This window comes from Meles meles, chromosome 3 (genome assembly GCF_922984935.1).
Source record: "Meles meles chromosome 3, mMelMel3.1 paternal haplotype, whole genome shotgun sequence".
In the NCBI taxonomy this organism is placed as follows: Eukaryota; Metazoa; Chordata; class Mammalia; order Carnivora; family Mustelidae; genus Meles; species Meles meles.
In genome coordinates, this window is record NC_060068.1 from 147,427,200 (window position 1) to 147,446,889 (window position 19,690).

Genomic DNA, 19,690 nt, shown 5'->3' on the forward strand with positions numbered 1-19,690 from the left:
GTGTAAAATAAACAAGGGGTTGGCATCTAGAATATGCAAGGAATTCCTAAGAATCAAGATGGAAAAGATAGGAAATCCAGCTTAAAAAAAGAGGCAAGGAAGAATAATACACAATTTTCATCCAGAGAAAACTGCATGGCTAAGAACTCTCTGGGGAGAGTTGCTCAGTTTCCCTTCTAAGCAAAGACAGGCAAACGAAACTCACCATGAGATAGGATTTTACTCCCATTAGTTTGACAACATGTTGAGAGCAGGACAGCACCAAGTATTGGTAAAGCAGTGGGAAAGGGGGTATAAATGTGCAACCACGGGGGCGCCTGGGTGGCTCAGTGGATTAAGCCGCTGCCTTTGGCTCAGGTCATGATCTCAGGGTCCTGGGATCGAGTCCCGCATCGGGCTCTCTGCTCAGCGGGGAGCCTGCTTCCCTCTCTCTCTGCCTGCCTCTCTGCCTACTTGTGATCTCTCTCTGTCAAATAAACAAATAAAATCTTAAAAAAAAAAAAGTGCAACCACGGCAGATCGCGAGGTGACTTTGTAGAGTGGAATTACTGGGTATAACTTGTATGTCAGTTGTATTTCAATAAAAAAAATTTAACAAACAAGTAAACAAACCCTAAAACCATGTATAATTTATGCCCTAGTGATTCCACACCTGGGTGTTTCCCAGAGAACCTTCTTTCTATACAGGTCCATAAGGTGACATCTCTAACGGCATGTGTCCATTACTGCATTGTTCTGGAAGCAAGAAATAAATTCAACCTCGCTGTTCTTGCCAAGAGGATGACGAAGAAAGGCGGTACAGCAGACTAGGAATGCTGACAGATAGAAGCATTGAGCTAGACGCATTTGAAGAGCATGGAGAGATTTTTAAAATAAGATTGACTGAAAAAAAGTAAAAAGCAACCAGACTGAGAGAAGAACAATTGTTTAGTTAAATTCAAGACACCTGTGCTCCTGAAAGACCATTTGCAGAATACAGGTAGACCTTGTTTTGTTGTGCTTTGCAGATACTGAAATTGAAGGTTTGTGAAAACCTTGTGTCGAGCAAGTGTATCCAACAGATCCAACAGCATATGCTCACTTCATGTCTCTGTGTCACATTTTGGTGATTCTCATGATATTTCACTTTTTCATTATTATAATGAAAATTTTGAAAAGGAAATTGAAAAATTTGTTATGGTGATCCGTGATTGCTGATTATGACTCCCTGAAAACTCAGATGATGGTTAGCTTTTTCTTTTTCTTTTTTTTTTTTTAGCAAGAATATTTTTAAATTAAGAATATTTTAAAATTTAATTTAAGGTATATACATTTTTAAAAAATATTTTATTTATTTGACAGAGAGAAATCACAACTAGGCAGAGAGGCAGGCAGAGAGAGAGGAGGAAGCAGGCTCCCTGTGGAGCAGAGAGCCCGATGTGGGGCTCGATCCCAGGACCCTGGGATCATGACCTGAGCCGAAGGGAGAGGCTCTAACCCACTGAGCCACCCAGGTGCCCCAAGGTATATACATTTTTAAAGACAGAATGCTACTGCACACTTAATAGATACACTTAATAGATACAGGATAGTGTAAACATAATTTTATTTACCCTGAGAAAGTAAAAAAAAAAAAAAATTCATTTTCCTGCCTTGTCGTGGTAGTCTGCAAAGGAACCCGTGATATGGTCCAGATGTGTCTGCATAGAGAGGAAAGACTGTTTTCCCCCTCCCTGTCTTAGTGTCATTGACTGGGGCCCTAAACATTAGACTAACAAAAGACAGACTAACAAGAAGTAAGTAGAAAGAGGTTTAGTAACCTGTGCATTGCGCATAACGGGAACTCCTGGTGAGGAGTGACTTGAAAGAGATGGTTAGAATTTGAATTTACATAGCCTCATAACAAAAAAGTCAGTACAGTACGTTGTTGAAGAAGCAACAAGACAGAAGAAAAGGACCTTGAGCTTCTGAGGCACCAAATGAGGGAAGGCTAATTTTTGGGGAAACTAATAGTAGGTAAGACCTGGTCCTGGCAAGGTTTGTGATGTAGATTCCTCTGGTGCTGTCTTCAGCCTAATAAGGCTTTGGAGTTGTCCTCTGTGCTGAACATCTTCTCTTCCTGGTAGAGAGGGCGAAGGGACACCTTTATAAATTGATGTCCAGTTTTTAGGCAAAGAGAGGGAAGGTGGAGAACTTTTTTTTTTTTTAAGATTTTATTTATTTATTTGACAGACAGAGATCACAAGTAGGCAGAGAGGCAGGCAGAGAGAGAGGAAGGGAAGCTGGAAGCAGGCTCCCCGCTAAGCAGAGAGCCTGACACAGGGCTCTATCCCAGGCCTCTGAGATCATGACCTGAGCTGAAAGCAGAGGCTTTAACCCACTGAGCCACCCAGGTGCCCCCGGAGAACTTTTCTTATCTCTGCTTCTTTTCAACTTACCTTCAGCTCCAATAATCCTTATGTTAAAGTAGCATATTTAGGAGTGGCATGTTCTGCTACCCTTCAAGAGATTATGTATGTATTTAGGAACAGATATCCAGCGAAGTGCCTAGGCAGTGAGGTGGGAAATACGGTGGAGGCAGGACCCAGGGATAAAAGGGATAAGTAAATACAAATCCAGAGAGCACCTGGATGGCTCAGTGGGTTAAGTTTCTGCCTTCTGCACAAGTCGTGATCTCAGGGTCCTGGGATTGAGCCCCACATCAGGCTCTCTGCTCAGCAGGGAGACTGCTTCCTTCCCCTCTCTCTGCCTGCCTCTCTGCCTACTTGTGATCTCTGTCAAATAAATAAAATCTTAAAAAAAAAAACCCCAAGTATTAAAAAAAATACAAATCCAGAGAAGGTCTTGTGTGTAGTGATAATACAGTTCAGAATAAAATTTACTCAATTTCTGACAACTTAAGTTATAAAGATAATAAGAAAAACACAACACTTTGAAAAGAGGGATATGGAAAGTTCTAGAAGGAGAACTTTGTTTTTAATGTGCATTAAATTCACATTTATATGAATGTTCATAAATATATAGAATATTAATAATTTACTTTGGAAATTACTCTTAAGGAAATACTTTGAAGAGGAATTTTGGTCACGTGTTTTAATTTAAAAATTTATGTTTGAAGTACTGGGCAGAAGAGCCCTTGAATTACGAGCCAAGAGCAAGATAGTCTGTATGGCTGTGGAAAGCCGGAGAGCATGGTGGACATTCAGTGGAGATGTCCTTTCTACAGTGCAATTTCTAAGTCAATATACTAACATCTGAATTACAAAAATTAACAACATAAAACTGTAGGGGCCCAAGATAGGCTGACCCCAAATGTGTCACAACAGCATATTGATTATTTTGAATACAAACTACTTGGGAAATAGCCAGTGCAAGGACATTCAGGCCCTCCTCTGCCCCACAGAAATCAGGAAATGAATCTCTCATATGTAAGGCACCCTTCATGTATTAAGCAGGAAAATGACATCCTTATCACCAAAGGTAGGGAGTTAAAAGCAAAGAAAGCTGTAGAAACAAATTTTGTTACTTTTTACTAATCTACTACCTCAGTCCAAATTCCACTTGGAATTTCTTAGTAGGGATAACTCCCACACTGTTTCCTTTACTCTGTCAAGTCCTCCCAAATTCATTGTCTCTTTGTCTAAAATGTTTAAAAATTGCCTGCCTGGGTTAATTCTTTGGGTGTCAGTTTCGTCATTGGACCTCTGTGCGTACATAGTAAAACTTCTCCTGCTCATCTGTCTCAGGTCAATCTAATTACTAAACCAGCAGAAAGAATACTGAAAGGTAAAAGGAATTTTCCCCCCTCCCCTACAAAACTGAAAGTAGAAAAAAAAAGGAAAGGGACTAATTCATAAAACAATGCAAAACATTTTGAAATCCTTGAGTTTTAAAGAAAAATGATTGGTATTCTTATTGTATCTATAGGTCCCTGTGAAGGACACAGGCTTCCTGTGATGGAAGTATTGGTGAATATATATACATGCATATAGATAGATAGATACCAGTTACCTACAAAATCAAAAACATCCCCAAGTGATCTCTATTTTCTCTCCTCGGTGTTTTTAATCTGTGAAGAAGAATTAGTCACATTCAAATGATTGGTAACTTCCAAGTCACTGAAAGTAAATGAAAAACGAAATCACATTTTTGTCTATTATTGCATGTGGAACTAACAGACCTTACCAGAGAAAATGTGAACCTTTATTTACCCTCCACCTAGTTTTAGAATTCAGTAGGCACATTCGAGCTGCCCATGGAAGTATAAAATACTTTTGGTCATTGCGCTATTTTTATGATTTTACTCCACTGTAATTTCTCCAAGATTTGAGATTTCATGACTCTTTTATGGAGATTGCTTATGTTTTTAAACTTTCCCGTTATCTGATTTTTACAACCTTGAAAGAACATATGCTTATGAAGAGATGGTGTGTTTACTCTGCTGTGATAAAATGAATTATGTAATATGCGCATGGTCTATTTCACAGTTAGCTAGTTCTATTTTATTTGTTAGAAAACTGTCCCAGTGGTCCATTAATTAATTGGCTAATCCAAGAAACATTTTTTATCACTTTATACATATTCAAATACATACTGAGCATTGGAAATTGAAAGCACACACACACACACAATTTCCTGCCTTTGTAGAGCTTGCCGTCTAAAGGGATTTTTAGTTTTTTAATTGAAGCAAAAGTCTACCTTCCTGTGACATTTTAATTGCTGATTCTCTATAGCATACTGAAAAAGACTTATTATCTCTTCCACATGAGAGGCCCTTAAAAATCTTAAGAATCGGGGTGCCTGGATGGCTTGCTTGGTTAAGCTTTCAGCTCAGGTACTGATCCCAGAGCCCTAGGATTGAGTCTCAGGTGCAGCTCCCCAGTCAGCAGGGAGTCTGCGTCTCTCTCTGACCCCTCCCCCTCTCATGTTCTCTCCCTCTCTCTCACTCTCTCCCTCAAATAAATAAATAAACAAACACCTTAAGAATCATCAGAACCTTCCTTAGCTAGATATTATGAGTCAATCTTCAGATCACATTTCATTTTCTCCAAGACCCTCTTAAAATGGAATGCTCAGAACTGAACGTAGACATTGTCTGCCAAATACAGTAAACGGATGATAGGAGTTCTTTTACAGCAGCCTGATATCTCAACAGATTGTCACTACTGTTTCGGCTATGCAGAACTACGTTTTCCATTTCCTTGTATGCTAGGATGGACCATAGCGGAGATACTTGGGAGACTGGAAAGGCAGAGAGGAAGTAGCCCCTCTTTCATAGCTCACATACATTGTTTCCGGTCTGCTAAATCGCCTTCTTGGGGTGATGTAACATCTGGGTCTGCAACGGTTCTGGTTTGCCCTGGATCCAAGTTCAACTTCTTTTACTCCTGAGTCAGGTGCGTTTGTTAGCTCTGGGATGGAGGACCCTGGAGATTTTGCAGGACACCCTTGTCAACAAGATCCAAGGCAAAAACTGTAACATGGTTTCAGTCTGTCCTCTCCAGGTTCTGGCTTGGGCTTATGGGTTCCAACTGTGCCTTGGTCTCCTCCACTTTACATCCATCTTCCCTTCCTGACTGCCTGCCTCGTGCGCTCCATGCTTCAGCGTTAGAAGCAGCCCAGTCACCTTGCCAGAGATGCGTAACTGGCTCCCAAGGCTGCCCGATTCTCTGTAGCAAATGATATATATGTGCCTCCTAGTGAGTCTGCTTTTCTAGTTGAACGGATACAATTACTATATATATATAAGTTATTATTTTCTTTTCAAAATTGATTGATTACTTATTTATTTATAGAGATTGGGGGGGCAGAGAGAGAGAGAGAATCTTCAAGCAGACTCCCCACGGAGTGTGCAGCTTAATGCAGGGCTCGAGCTCACAAAGCTGGGATCATGACCTGAGCCAAAACCAAGAGTTGGATGCTTAACCAACAGAGCCACCTAGGCACCCCAAAGTTTTTATTATATTCAAATTTAATTTTGAAGTAATTCACACACAGACACATGCACACACTGACATATGATGTATGAAGCAAGACATTACCCATCCACTTGACGCTGGTGCCCTTTTGCTCCCAAAGATGCTGAATTTGCATTAATCCACATGCCCCCTCTCTTTCAGGTAACCACTGGTCTGAATTTTATGCTTATCATTCCTTTGCTTTTCTTAACATCCTAATGTATACGTTATTTAATTTTGTAAATTTTTGAACTTTAAATAAACGGCATCATATTAGACAGCATATGACCATGATGACGTATAAAAATTCTTTTCTTAAAGCTGGGTATCTTTTGTTAAAAAGTATTCTCTAGATAGGCGTCTTCCATCCCATACTGTATGTTTCCCTTGTTCGATTTGATTACATTGATTTTAGACCATCAACGTCGATTGCTGACATTCGTTTGGATCTTGGTTCAGCTCTCTAGTGTATTAGATCTCCCACCTGCTGTGTTGCTTTCCCCCAAGTCCTCAAGGGAGTATTTCCTATGTTTCCATTCAAATGATAAAAATACTAAGAGCAGGGGTGCCTGGGTGGCTCAGTGAGTCAAGCCTCTGCCTTCAGCTCAGGTCATGATCTCAGGGTCCTGGGATAGAGCCCCGCATCAGGCTCTCTGCTCAGCAGGAAGCTTGCTTCCTTCTCTCTCTCTGCCTACTTGTGATCTCTCTCAAATAAATAAATAAAATCTTTAAAAAAATATATTAAGAGGAGAGAATCAAAAACAGATTGCAGACACACGTTACTATTAGCTTCACCTTAATATGGCCTTCTAGTTTTATGTTGCTTTGCTGTATTAGCAAAGTGTTCTTTGCATCATTCTTATCATACTTGCTGTGATTGTTTATTTACTTATCACTCTCAACAGCTAGACGGTAATATCTTTGATGAAGGGACAAAGCCTAATTCCATTTGTATTTTCTGTGCAAATCACAATTCTTGGTACTAAATAGTCTCTCGGTAATTAAATTATCTGCTGAATGTACCAGTTTCATTAGAAGGATAAATAGGAATTCAAGAAATGAATAAGGTGGTAAAAGATGTTTTAGGCAATGGAAGCAATCAAGGGACGGGGTAAATTGAACAAAATTAGGGACAAGCATGGTACTGTTAAATTTCCTTTAGGGAATTCATATTACAGAAACATAAATAGGCAGATAAGCCAGTGATCTGACTGGGTCTTCAGCTGAAGCATCTCTAAGAGTTTCAATAACGTATTACAGGAAAATGGAAGTGGGACCACTGAATCTTGAAAGAAATGTCTTTATTTTAAAAAGAATAAAATGGGGGCTGCCTCTTCTGGTCTTACATTTGGTTTTGAATAGTTTCGTATAACTTTTAAATGAGTTGGATAAACTGTCATTTTTTCACTTGAAAAAGAAACTCAGAGCTATTTGATTATTTGCTTTTGTTCACTTAAGCAAGGAATTTTTGACACCGATTTCTTCTTTTTTGTTATTTCTTTGTTTCTCTCTTCTATCTTGCACCAATGGATTTTTTTCCTACAATATGCCTCAGGGAGGGAGAGGAAGAGAGGAAGGAACGAAGGTGTGTGGGGGGTGGAAAATGGAGGGAGAAAGGAAGAGAGGGATGGGCAGAAGGAAAAGATGTATAGGTTTTCCTCCCAAAGATTCTGATTCAGTGGACTGAATTAGATGGTACTATAAAACTGAATTTGGAGACATTTCCAGAATTAATGGTGATGTGCAGTTCGGTTTGAGAGCCATCATCTAAGGGATAAGGTCATTGTTGACAAAGAAATGAACACATAACCACAAAAAATCATCTATGAGTCTAGTGTAAGCCAGTGATCTACTATTAGGATATTAGTGGCGCCTACCGTTGGAACGGCATCAGCAAATGTCTGTTCTCGTTCTATCTCTGGATCACATTTTACTGCTCTCCCCTTGGTTCACCTGTAAATCAAACACCAGTAAATTTTCTGAGTTGACCCATGTTCAACAAACTGACCATTTCCCTGAACAGATGTTGACATCTTAATTTCAGAGTTCCTCAATGGTGTTATTTGAAATTAGAACAATTTTGAGGCAGTAAGACCTTCCAAATTATATTTCTATTGATTAATTTCTCTTCTGTATTAATTAGATTATAGGCTTAGAAATTCAATGGTATACACGAAAGAAGTATATTAACAAGGGTTGCTTGCACAAAAAACGAATTGTAGAGACTGGAAAATTATGGGTGGTAATTACAGAATGAATCTCTCCAAAGTGGGGGGAAAAAACCTTGAAAATTGGAAGCTCGTGTCCATGAAGCTTATTCTCACAAGAATCACTTGGAATGTTCCAAATCATTCCATCATAAAAGTTTAAAGATAGAAAAAGCCTAAGCACAATAACTACACAAAATCTGAATTTTAAAGTCAATGCTGACTTGAATCCAATTTGGAAGTCTTAGAGGAGAACACTGTATTCCTAGAATCTTGATTTTTAAATCAAACTACCATAATTGGTGATACTTAAAATTGTACTTTCCTGCACTGGCTATATTTTGAGACACCTTTATTTTCAGTTGTTTAAAATTATTTTCCAGTAAATTATTTCTACCAATTAACCACTGCTTCATTAACATGCAGATTTCAAACTATAGCGCATTTTTTCAGCCTTTTTTTTTTTTTTTTTAGTATATAGTTTGATTTGGGAATGAGAGGGATTGAAATAAGCTCAGGTTCCACCCTAGACTGGGAAAATTAGAGTTAAATGGAACAGCCATTTGACAGGATTATGTTGCTATTTTAACAACACTAGTCATTTCACAACCTTAAGAGTTCTGGTAACTTTTAAGTCGTATATATAGCTTCGTATTTTAAAGAGTAATACACCTTACATTTTGCTTTTTCATTAAGAATTTGTACTTTCAGTCAAATATTTCTGACTTTCCCAATCACATTCTTGGGGATACTTAAACTGAAAATTTTGTCATATATATGAGTTTGAAATAATATATATGATATATATGTTATATACATACCTATATAAGTGTGTATATATCTTTAGATATCTACATTTAGTTATATAGATGTGTGTGTGTGTGTGAGAGAGAGAGAGAGATTTAAAATGAAGTTATGTTAAGAGCATGTCATGTCCTTCCATTCCAAGAGGGCACTACTGTTTTGCTAACTAAGAATCTCTGAATATTCTTTGCCGCAGACAAAAGAGGCAAAGTATTTTAAGTGTTTTATATGATTAATTATAATTCAGACCAATAGAAGATGTTATATAGGAAACAAGAAGTAATACTAAAAGCTGTGTTCCAATAGCATGAAATCACTATAAAATAGTATAATGTTGATGAAATTCAAATTTTAGAAAAACATTTGGCTCTTGGTGTCAAGGACATAGTAACTGTGAGTGCAGAGAGGCTAACCAGGCTAGTACTCCTTTCTGGAAATGTGTACACAGTTAGTGGAAGACTGAAATCATGGAGGAAAGCGAATTCTACCTAGGACGTTCTTTAGTAATAAACTGGCTAGGGTTTATCTTCTCTTCCACTCTTCTCTTCCTTTGTGTGTAGACGCTACCCTCTCTTCCTTTTTATAAACTTGAGTGGATTACAGAGAAGTGAAACTGAAGGGCAGGTGTCTAGAATTTCAGTTCCTTGAGGAGCAGTATCTGATCTCACATACTCCACTTCAAAGACAAACGCTTTGCTGAAATAGGAAACACATAGAGGTCACCAGTGGGCATAATCAGTTATTTGAAAGCTCTCCAGAAACTGCCAAATATTATCGCTTTTAAAGTGAGCTGGGGCTGGGGTGCCTGGCTGGCTCAATTGGTGAAGCATGCGCTCTGGATCTTGGGGTTGTGTGTTCGAGCCCTGTGCTGCGCAGAGAGATGACTTAAAAAAATAAAATCTTCAAAATAAATAAATAGAAATACAGGCTAATTAAAATTTCTTTTGCTATATATTCATAGAGCAATTCCTGATAACATTTGAAAGTAAAGTGCTTTCTTAACTTTAAATGTTATCTTTATAGTTTCTAAAGTTTTATTATGTTATATAATCTTTACAGAAAACAAAATATTTTGTGAGGAAACGACAGTATTTTTTATAGATAATACGCATAATAATTGTAAACTGAAGATGAATTTTTGTCCTGCAAGCCTATGAGGAATTTGGTCTTTCACAATGCATTCATTTTCAGTTTTGGAGGAAAAGTTGAATAAATACGTGAATGCGTACGTGTGTGTGCGTGTGTGGGTATGCACACGTGCATATGTGTGCATGCACCTGCAAAGGCCTACATGTGTATCCAAAATATCTGTGATTTTTTAGTGACGTGAATCATTCGTCAGTATATTTAACTCGATTTATGAGTAACTCTTAAGGGTAACTTAATATGTTTCTTTAAGATCTCTTGACTTGGGGCACCTGGGTGGCTCAGTGGGTTAAAGCCTCTGCCTTCTGCTCAGGTCATGGTCCCAGGGTCCTGGGATCGAGCCCCACATCGGGCTCTCTGCTCAGCAGGGAGCCTGCTTCCTCCTCTCTCTCTCTCTGCCTGCCTCTCTGCCTACTTGAAATCTCTCTGTCAAATAAATAAATAAAATCTTTAAAAAAAAAATCTCTTGGGGCGCCTGGGTGGCTCAGTGGGTTAAGCCGCTGCCTTCGGCTCGGGTCATGATCTCAGGGTCCTGGGATCTAGCCCCACATCCGGCTCTCTGCTCGGCAGGGAACCTGCTTCCCTCTCTCTCTCTCTGCCTGAGTCTCTGCCTACTTGTGATCTCTCTCTCTCGCTGTCAAATAAATAAATAAAATCTTAAAAAAAAAAATCTCTTGACTCATGTATTCAGGAAATCAAATAAATACTGAGATATAATATGTATTTATTATATGTACATTTTCTTAAATTTGATAGATTACTATCAAATAATCTCCATTAATAAATGCTGGGTGAAAGAATGCATCACCTTTGGAATCAATACATGTAAACTATCCATCCTCATCGGCACTTACACTGAAGAAGACATAAATGAAGAAAGGGTAACCCTTAGGTCCTTTCCCTTACAGTTCTTCCTTGCTCACCAATAAGTTGAAGGAAGAGTGTTGGTGGAATGTGCCAAGAAGCAAAATAAAAAGAGCGGAATTACTTTTATGCAACATTTTCACTCACTTTGTAAGAACCAAAAACATGTAGATACAAACTATGGCATATGAATTGTGTAATTTCAATGACTCTGAACGTGAATTATACATTCTTATATTTGCATCTAATCTGGTATCGAACAATATAAAGATGAATGGTAAAATTCTTTCTAATACCTAACATTTTTTCCCCTCTACTTAGAACATACAGAACAAATAAAAAAGGCAGGAGAAGTCAAGAGCGAGACCACAGAAGAAAGGTAAAAAGCTTTATAGTTCAGTACTTGTAACGTAACTTCTTCCTGCTTTTTGAACAGGGACCTCACACTTCATTCTGCACTGGGTCCTGCAAATTACAGAGCTATCTCTGCCGAGTTTATGGAAGCGCTGGAGAGGATAGCACCATGGCACAGAGATCCGCGACACTGTCTTCCAGGTGTTGCAGCCAGTGTTTTGGCCATCCTACCTGATTCCACGATGGTGGCAAAACTTTCCAGATCCTCTTTGCCAGCATGCTGGGGCACGTTCATTCAGACTCCCGCCCTTGCCCTGGCCTGCCCTGTTTCTTTGCTTCAACAACAAAGAGACAAGCATTTCTAAAATAGTTTTTCAAAGCATCCCAAGACAACAGAGCTCTTCTCTTTCAGCTAAGAAGCCTGGCTGGGCTACAAACAGATGGAGAATGTGGTTTGTCCCCTCAAAGGTCTGGAAGATGCTGAGACTCTGAAGAACTTATTGTACACTTGGGTCCTCCAAGGGCGCCCTGATCTGAATGAACTTGCTTTTCAGGCTGCGTCTGTGCCATTGACTTTGCTAATGGCTCTATCTGTCCTTTTTATTTCTGATCTTTGTAGAAATTCATTGCAGAAGCTATGAACAGAGATCTTGGGTATTTGGAGAGCTGAGAAAGTGCAATGAACTCTTTCTTACCCAGATCTTTAAGACTAATCTTTTTTTTTTTTTAAGATTTTATTTATTTATTTGACAGACAGAGATCACAGGCAGATAGAGAGGTAGGCAGAGAGAGAGGGGGGGAAGCAGGCTCCCTGCTGAGCAGAGAGCCCGATGCGGAACTCGATCTCAGGACACCGAGATCATGACCTGAGCTGAAGGCAGCAGCTTAACCCACTGAGCCACCCAGGCGCCCCTCTTTAAGACTAATCTTAATCCATTTATATATTGCCCCAAATGTATCCCATGCCACTTTATTTTAAAGTGGAGTCTTTATCACTTGTACTGATGATTTTGTACTCTTTCATGTCTTCTGCCCATTTCTTGATTGGATTATTTATTCTGTGGGTGTTGAGTTTGATAAACTCTTTATAGATTTTGGATATTAACTCTTTATCTGATATGTCACTTGCAAATATCTTCTCCCAGTCTGTCTGTTGTCTTTTGGCTTTGTCGACTGCTTCCTTGGCTGTGCAAAAGCCTTTTATCTTGATCAAGTCCCAATAGTACATTTTTGCCTTTGTTTCCCTTGCCTTTGTAGACATTTCTAGCAAGAAATTGCTATGGCCAAGGTCACAGAGGTTACTGCCTGTGTTCTCTAGGATTTTGATTGATTCCTGTCTCACATTTAGGTCTTTTATCTATTTTGAGTCTATATTCGTGTATCATGTAAGGAAATGGTCCTGGTTCGTTGTTCTGCCTGTGCCTGTCCAATTTTCCCAACATATTGGTGCTCTTTTAATATTAGGGATATTAATTCTTTATAGGTGACACACCGTATGTATTTTCTCCTAATCTGTATTTTGTTTTTATCTTATGGTGTCTTTCATCATGTATAAATTTTCTTTAAGTTTTTATGTAGTCAAAAATATCAGTCTTTTTTTGTATTTCTAATGTCCTTTTCTACTCCTAAGATAATTTGTAAATCCTATAGCTTTTATACAATTTTGTTGTTTTATCTTTAGAACTCTCGTGAATTTGGAATTTATCAGTTCATATAATGTGTGTGATAAGAACCTAAATATATCTATCAAAGTGGATAACACATTAACCTCTTATTTATTGGATTATCTTTCTCTTCCTCACTGTTCTGAAACATCGTGTATATTCTCATGTAAAGGAGTGTCTCCTTTTGTCTCTCTATTCTTCACTGAATTATTTGTCTTTTCTTCTACGAATATTGCACTTATTTTCCAAACATGGCTCTCCAGTTTTCCTTGAGCTATTTTTATTGTTTTGCTTTGCCAACATTTACCAGAGTCTGGTTTATTCTGTTGTTTCAAATTAAGTACCATGATTATTACATGAAAATGTGGGGCCAAATGTGATAAAACAAGAACTTAAATAAGAAAAATAAATATCGGAAAGGGAGAAACAAACAAAAAAGTCATCATTAGTTACAATTTGTGTGATTTTCTACATAGAAAATCCTGGAAAGTCAATTAAAAGAACTATTAAAATGAGCAAAATAATTTAGTAAGGTGACCATTTAGAAGATAATATATATGATAATACTTTTTTTTTTTTTGGAAAGCAAACTGGTATTTATTCTAAGCAGTGCCAGGGTGGGGTGTGGTGTGATTGGGGGGCTCTCCTGTATCACACTGTGACTCTCTGCAGACAGAGCTGGGGCTTGGGTAGACTACCCACCCACAGGCCAAGCCTGTGGTCACCTGAGGGTCTGCCTGTGCTGCAGAGGACCAGGGGCCTTGGGGGTGGGCAGGCAACCCCTCGTTTGAGGCACCCCTCAGTGCCCACCTCGCCCCCCACGCCCCCAGCCAGCAGTGACTCACAGCACCCTCATGCGGCCCATGGCTGTCGATGCCACCACTGCCTGCTCTGTGGGGAACCCATGTGCTCCAGCTGCTGCAGCCGCAGAGAGGAGACTGGACTTAGGCAGCCATCATGGGCTCTCAGGACACTGTGCGGGCCCCTCACGAGTGAGGCCTGGATCCCCTCCTGCAGCATCTCTTCCTCTAGGGCTGCCCACAGTGGAGTCCCTGGGGAGAAGCTGGGCTAAGCCCAGGCTGGGCTCCTCTCTCAGGAACCCTCCCAGATCTGCTACACAGGCCCCAGGCCTGGCAGGAGCTGGGCTGAGCCCTCACTGTGGAACCGGAGGCCGTGTAAGGAAGTCCAGGGGCAAGAGGCCTCACTCCAACTGGATGGGGACTAGGCAGGCAGCTCAGCCAGGCCACTTGGGGTAGGAGAGCATCGGAGTGGCCTGTGCCCTGCCAGGGCCCTGCACCAGAAGCCCTCCTGCAGCGCTTATGGCTTCAGCTCCAAGAGCTCCAGCCACTGGAAGGTCCCAGCTGCATAAGCCAGGCCCCAAGTAGGCTGCAGAATGGCTACAGGAAGGGTGGCTCGGAGCTGAGCAGCGGTGTAAGGCCAGCAGCAGCTACAGCAGCAGCCACAGTGATAGGAGCCCCTGGGGAGGTCTAAGGGGTAACTCTGCTCTGCCAGCATGGCCAGCTGGACAGGCATGGAGGGGTAGCCAACAGCGGCACTGGACACCCCGAGACCTGTCAGCAACACACCTATTAGCCCAGCAGCCAAGGGGAGCAGGGCAGAGTCATGCAGGAGCTGCCATGTGCCCAGGTTGCCCTCTTGGCACTGACCCAGTGTGGGCAGGAGCAGCGGACTCAGGAGCAGGCCAGGATGGGCCATGTAGCCCAGGGCGTGGGTGAGCAGCCAGGGAGCCTGCCAGGGGCCTAGCAACAGCTCTGGGGCCAGGGTGAGGCTGGGGCCAGCCCCCACCAGCCTCAGGTTGCTCAACAGCAGCAGCATAATGGAGGAGACAAGAGGCCATGCTGGGGACAGTAAGGGTGCATGGAAGGGGGAATGCTCTGGCACGCGCAGAGTGGCTGAAGGTATCAAGGGTGGTCTTGGGGCTTTGTGCTTGCTTACTGAGAAACCTGGAGGACAGAATTAGAACACATGATAGAGGGGTATGATAGAGAGTGGGGAGCTCACTTTTTTTTAAATTTATAGAAATAACAAAATACAAGCATTTATTTTAAAATACATTTTTTAAAGATTTTATTTATTTATTTACTTGATACAGAGAGAGAGAGAGAGAGAGAGATCACAAGTAGGCAGAAGGGGAAGGGGAAGCAGGTTCCCCGCAGAGCAGAGAGCCCAATGTGGGGCTCGATCCCAGGACCCCAAGATCATGACCCGAGCCAAAGGCAGAGGTTTAACCCAGTGAGCCTCCCAGGTGCCCCTATTTTAAAATACTTTTAACAAAAACAAAACAAAATGCTATGAATTATATATTCATGAATATATTTTAATGCTTTATTTATTCATTTGAGAGAGACAGAGATAGTGTGAGTGGGGGGAGGGGCAGAGGGAGAGGGATAGAATCCCCAAACAGAATCCCCACTGAGCACGGCACCTGGAGCGTGGAGCCTATCCCAGGATCATGACCAGAGCTGAAATCATGACTGTGCCACCCAGGTGCCCCTTTATGAGTATATTTACCTAAAATCATGTAAAACTTACAAGAAGGAAAATTTAAAATTTCTCAAGATTCAATAAAATGGTGATAACAAAATAGAGAGGACTCAACATTACAAAAATGTCAATCCTAGGGGGATAGGAGAAGAATAAATGAAACAAGATGGGATTGGGAGGGAGACAAACCATAAATGACTCTTAATCTCACAAAACAAACTGGGGGTTCCTGGGGGGAGGTGGGATTGGGAGAGGGGGAGCGGGCTATGGACATTGGGGAGGGGAGGCGAACCATAAGAGACTATGGACTCTGAAAAACAACCTGAGGGTTTTGAAGGGTCAGGGGTGGGAGGTTGGGGCAACCTGAGGGTTTTGAAGGGTCAAGGGTGGGAGGTTGGGGGAACAGGTGGTGGGTAATGGGGAGGGCACGTTTTGCATGGAGCACTGGGTGTTGTGCAAAAAGAATGAATACTGTTACGCTGAGAAAATAAATAAAATGGAAAAGAAAAAAAAATGTCAATCCTCCCCAAATTAACCTATACATTAGATGCAATTTCTATTTAAATTTTACTTTAAAAAGTAATTGATCAGGAGTGATTGATTCAAAAGAATCTGTTAAGTACAAAAACATTTGGTAAACTAGAAATAAAACAAAGTTCCTTTGTATAATTATGTGTGTCTACCAAAAATTATATGTTCAGGAGAATACGACCAGCCCCAAAGTCCCCAAAAACATTTAAGATAATCTTCAAGTGGGGGTGTCTGGCTAGCTCAGTCAGTGGAGTGTGTGACTCTTAATCTTGTGTTGTAGGTTGGAGTCCCATGTTGGGTGTAAAAATTGCTTAAAAATAAAATCTTAAAAAACAAAATTCCTCAAATGAAGTTGAAAGTCAGGAAAGTCCCATGTTATGTGTTCAGAGTGATTAAAATAAACTTTTCATCCCCACAATCTTAAATAAGAATAAACAGCTAAAGATCACCCAACACCCAAGGAAAAGATTTCATACAGAAAGAGCAACCAACAAAAATTATATTTAATAAAAGAATACTGTAGGATTTCTAATTAAAGTATTAATCATACTTTCATCACTACTCTTCAGTGTTTTGGTGAGTCTGAGATATTTTTTGTAATTGTTTCTCATCCTAGGATCTTCCTTCCTGTTCCCATATTTCCCCCTTTAATTTGATTTACTCTCTTGATTTTGAGGAGGACTTTCTTCAGTATCTTGCTGAAAACAAGTGCGGATGGGAGATAAATTTTTTGAGATAGTTCATACTTTAACATGTTTTTACTTTGTACTCATATTTAGTTGACATTTCAACAGGGCCTATAACTCTAGGTTGGAAGCATTTCCCTGCAGAATATTGGAGGTGTTTCTCTTCTATTAATATCAAAGCTACTCTATTTTTTGACCATATCCCCTTCTAGGGAACCAGTATGATTTCTCTTTATCCACAGTGTTCTGAAATTTCACAGTGATGTCCTTGATGTGAGTCTATTTTCATTCAACTGAGAATTTGGTGGAAATCTTCAGCCTGCATTTCCTTCAGATTTAATTAATTTTTGAATTATTTCATTGTTGATTTCTTCAATTTTCTTTGTTCTATCTTTCTATTATTTGGATATTGGGCCTCCTGGACTAATTATACAATATTACCTTTTTCTCTTCTTATAGCCATCTCTTTGTCCTTCTGCTTTATTTTCTGTGAGGTTTCCCTCAACTTTATTTTCCCAAACCTTTCCATTTCTTTCATCATGTTTTAAAATCTAATTCCCCCCCCCCAAATGTTCTTTCTCATAATAGCTTGTTCTTTTTTCACAGATGGAATATTATTTCTTAATCTGAGGGTTTTTATGATAATTTTCCACGGAAATTTCTTGTCTTTATATAATTTTTACTAATAAGTTAAGTTTCTTCTGTTCTGGTTTCTGTTTCCATATTAAATTGTTTCCTTGGATGTTTGGTGATTTTTTAATATATTCTTGTTCAAGACTATAGGGATTAAAAGTTTATATTTAATCATTCAGAGCAAATATATGGGACTTTTCTAACTTTGAGATTTGAAGATCATCTTAAATATTTAGGGAACCCTTGGGCTGGTCACATACACCTGAAAGTCTTCTTTAAATCCCCTGTCTGGAGAGTAAAGGTAATAGTCAATTAGTAAAAAGATACAGGCTTCCAGTTATGGATTGAATAAGTCATGGAAATGAAAGTTACAGCATAAGGAATATAGTCAATGTATTATAATAGTCTTATGGTGACTGATAGTAGCTCCACTTGTTGTGCGCATAACATAATACATAGAGTTGTGAAATCAACATGTTGTACACCTGAAACTAATATAACATCGTGTGTCAGGTATAGTTAAATTTTTTTAAAAAAAGGAAAGAAAAAAAAGGTTCTTAGCATCCAGCATTCGGTGTGTGTGAGGACACTGATCTTCCTGTTTTCAGTGAAGTACCCATGCAGCAGCTCTGCAGAGACAGAACAAACTTGTACAGTCACAGTGAGTCCTATCCTAATCAGGGCTGGATACATGGTTTAATTCTCTATGGAGTCATCTTAACATTAGTAATTTTTGAGCAACGGGTATGCATCGTAGTTTTGCTCTGAGCCTCACAAAATAGGTATCCAGTCCTGAGTACTCACATCTTCAAGTCTGCAGATCCAAGACTAAAGACCCTTAGTTTTCCTTTCTTCTGTTTCCTCTGAGGGTGGGAAAAGGGCCTTTGCCCAGCAACATACAATTCAGGTGAGGGTTCAGGGATCTGTTTCTAAATTAAACTTCCACACAATTCTCTTTGTTCTAACACTGCTTTTTACCCTTCCTTCCCTCCCTCCAAAAGTAACTGTGCCTAAATCTAGCTTTGCATCGGCACCAAGGTCACAGTATGTTGGAAGATGATATTTCTCTACCATTTCTGTATGTCTTGGCTACAAAATCTATCAAAGTGGCTGCTCTTTATGGACAGTGGGACAGGGTCCTTCCCCTGAATGCTAAACCTGCATTGTATGTCCAGTAGAGTACTCTGGTGTTAGCAAGCCTCTTCATGATATTGTGGGATATAAGGGGAGGTGTTGGCCAACTTCTGCCTTTCTTTCTGGTGATCACATTCATTTTATGTTTTGCCAAGAAAATCTGTTCCTTAATCCATTACAGTGACTTGGTAGCGTTTATTCCAAGCTCCAGTGCACAAGGCACAGCTCCAAACTGGATGCATTTTGCACAAAATTACCTCAAGAAAAAAAAATACCACTATTGTGCAATCTATAACAATAGTGGTAATAAAAACAAAATCATTACAACAAACATCCACATATTTTGTTTTATAGTTTGCAATAGTGCCAAAATATTTTTTCTTTACAACATTGGCAGATATGTACTATTTCCCTGTTTTATAGGAAAGGAAACCGAACTTTGGAGTGGTGACTATTTCTAAATTCACAAAAAGATGAAATGGTAGTGCTGTGACTCAAAACCACTGCCTTCAAATAAATATTCTTTTAACTAGTAAAAATCAGCAAGCCTGTCTCATCCACACACAGAGGTTTCTCTTTTTCATATACTATCTCCATTTTTGCTGATTTTCCTTTTTAAAAAAAAAGATTTTATTTATTTATTTGACAGAGAGAGAGAGATCACAAGTAGGCAGAGAGAGAGGAGGAAGCAGACTCCCTGCTGAGCAGAGAGCCCAATGTGCAGCTTTATCCCAGGACCCTGAGATCATGACCTGAGCTGAAGGCAGAGGCTTAACCCACTGAACCACCCAGACACCCCCATTTTTGCTCATTTTCTACACTGAGAAGAACTAAACCTTCTGCCTTTCCCTTTTGGTCAAAAGTTTCTTAACAAGCAAAAACCTGTATTTATTAACTCTCCTGAGCAACGATTAATCTTCCAGAATGCACATAAAGCTGCTTTGTATCAGAAGCCAAACCTAGAATTACTGCTTATTGATTTCACCCATCTTCAAAAAGACATTTATAGAACACCTAACATGTTGCTGATCCTAAAATAGAGTATGCCTTCTCTGCAACCGTTTAATGAAAAACAAAGACATCACTACAAATAGCCAAGTATCTAGTTGTAGAGATGAATTAGCTTTATCTAACTTAATTTTAATTCTTATTTTAAAAAAAAATAAGAAAACAATTAAAATGTTATGGGAAATAATATGTTGGTTCTATTCTGAGATAAAACTCTG

General features: G+C 39.7%; 1 pseudogene; it reads right to left on the minus strand.

The window, feature by feature from the left end:
- The window catches only part of LOC123939290, a 47,868-nt pseudogene that overhangs the window by 21,505 nt on the left and 6,673 nt on the right, over positions 1 to 19,690 (minus strand).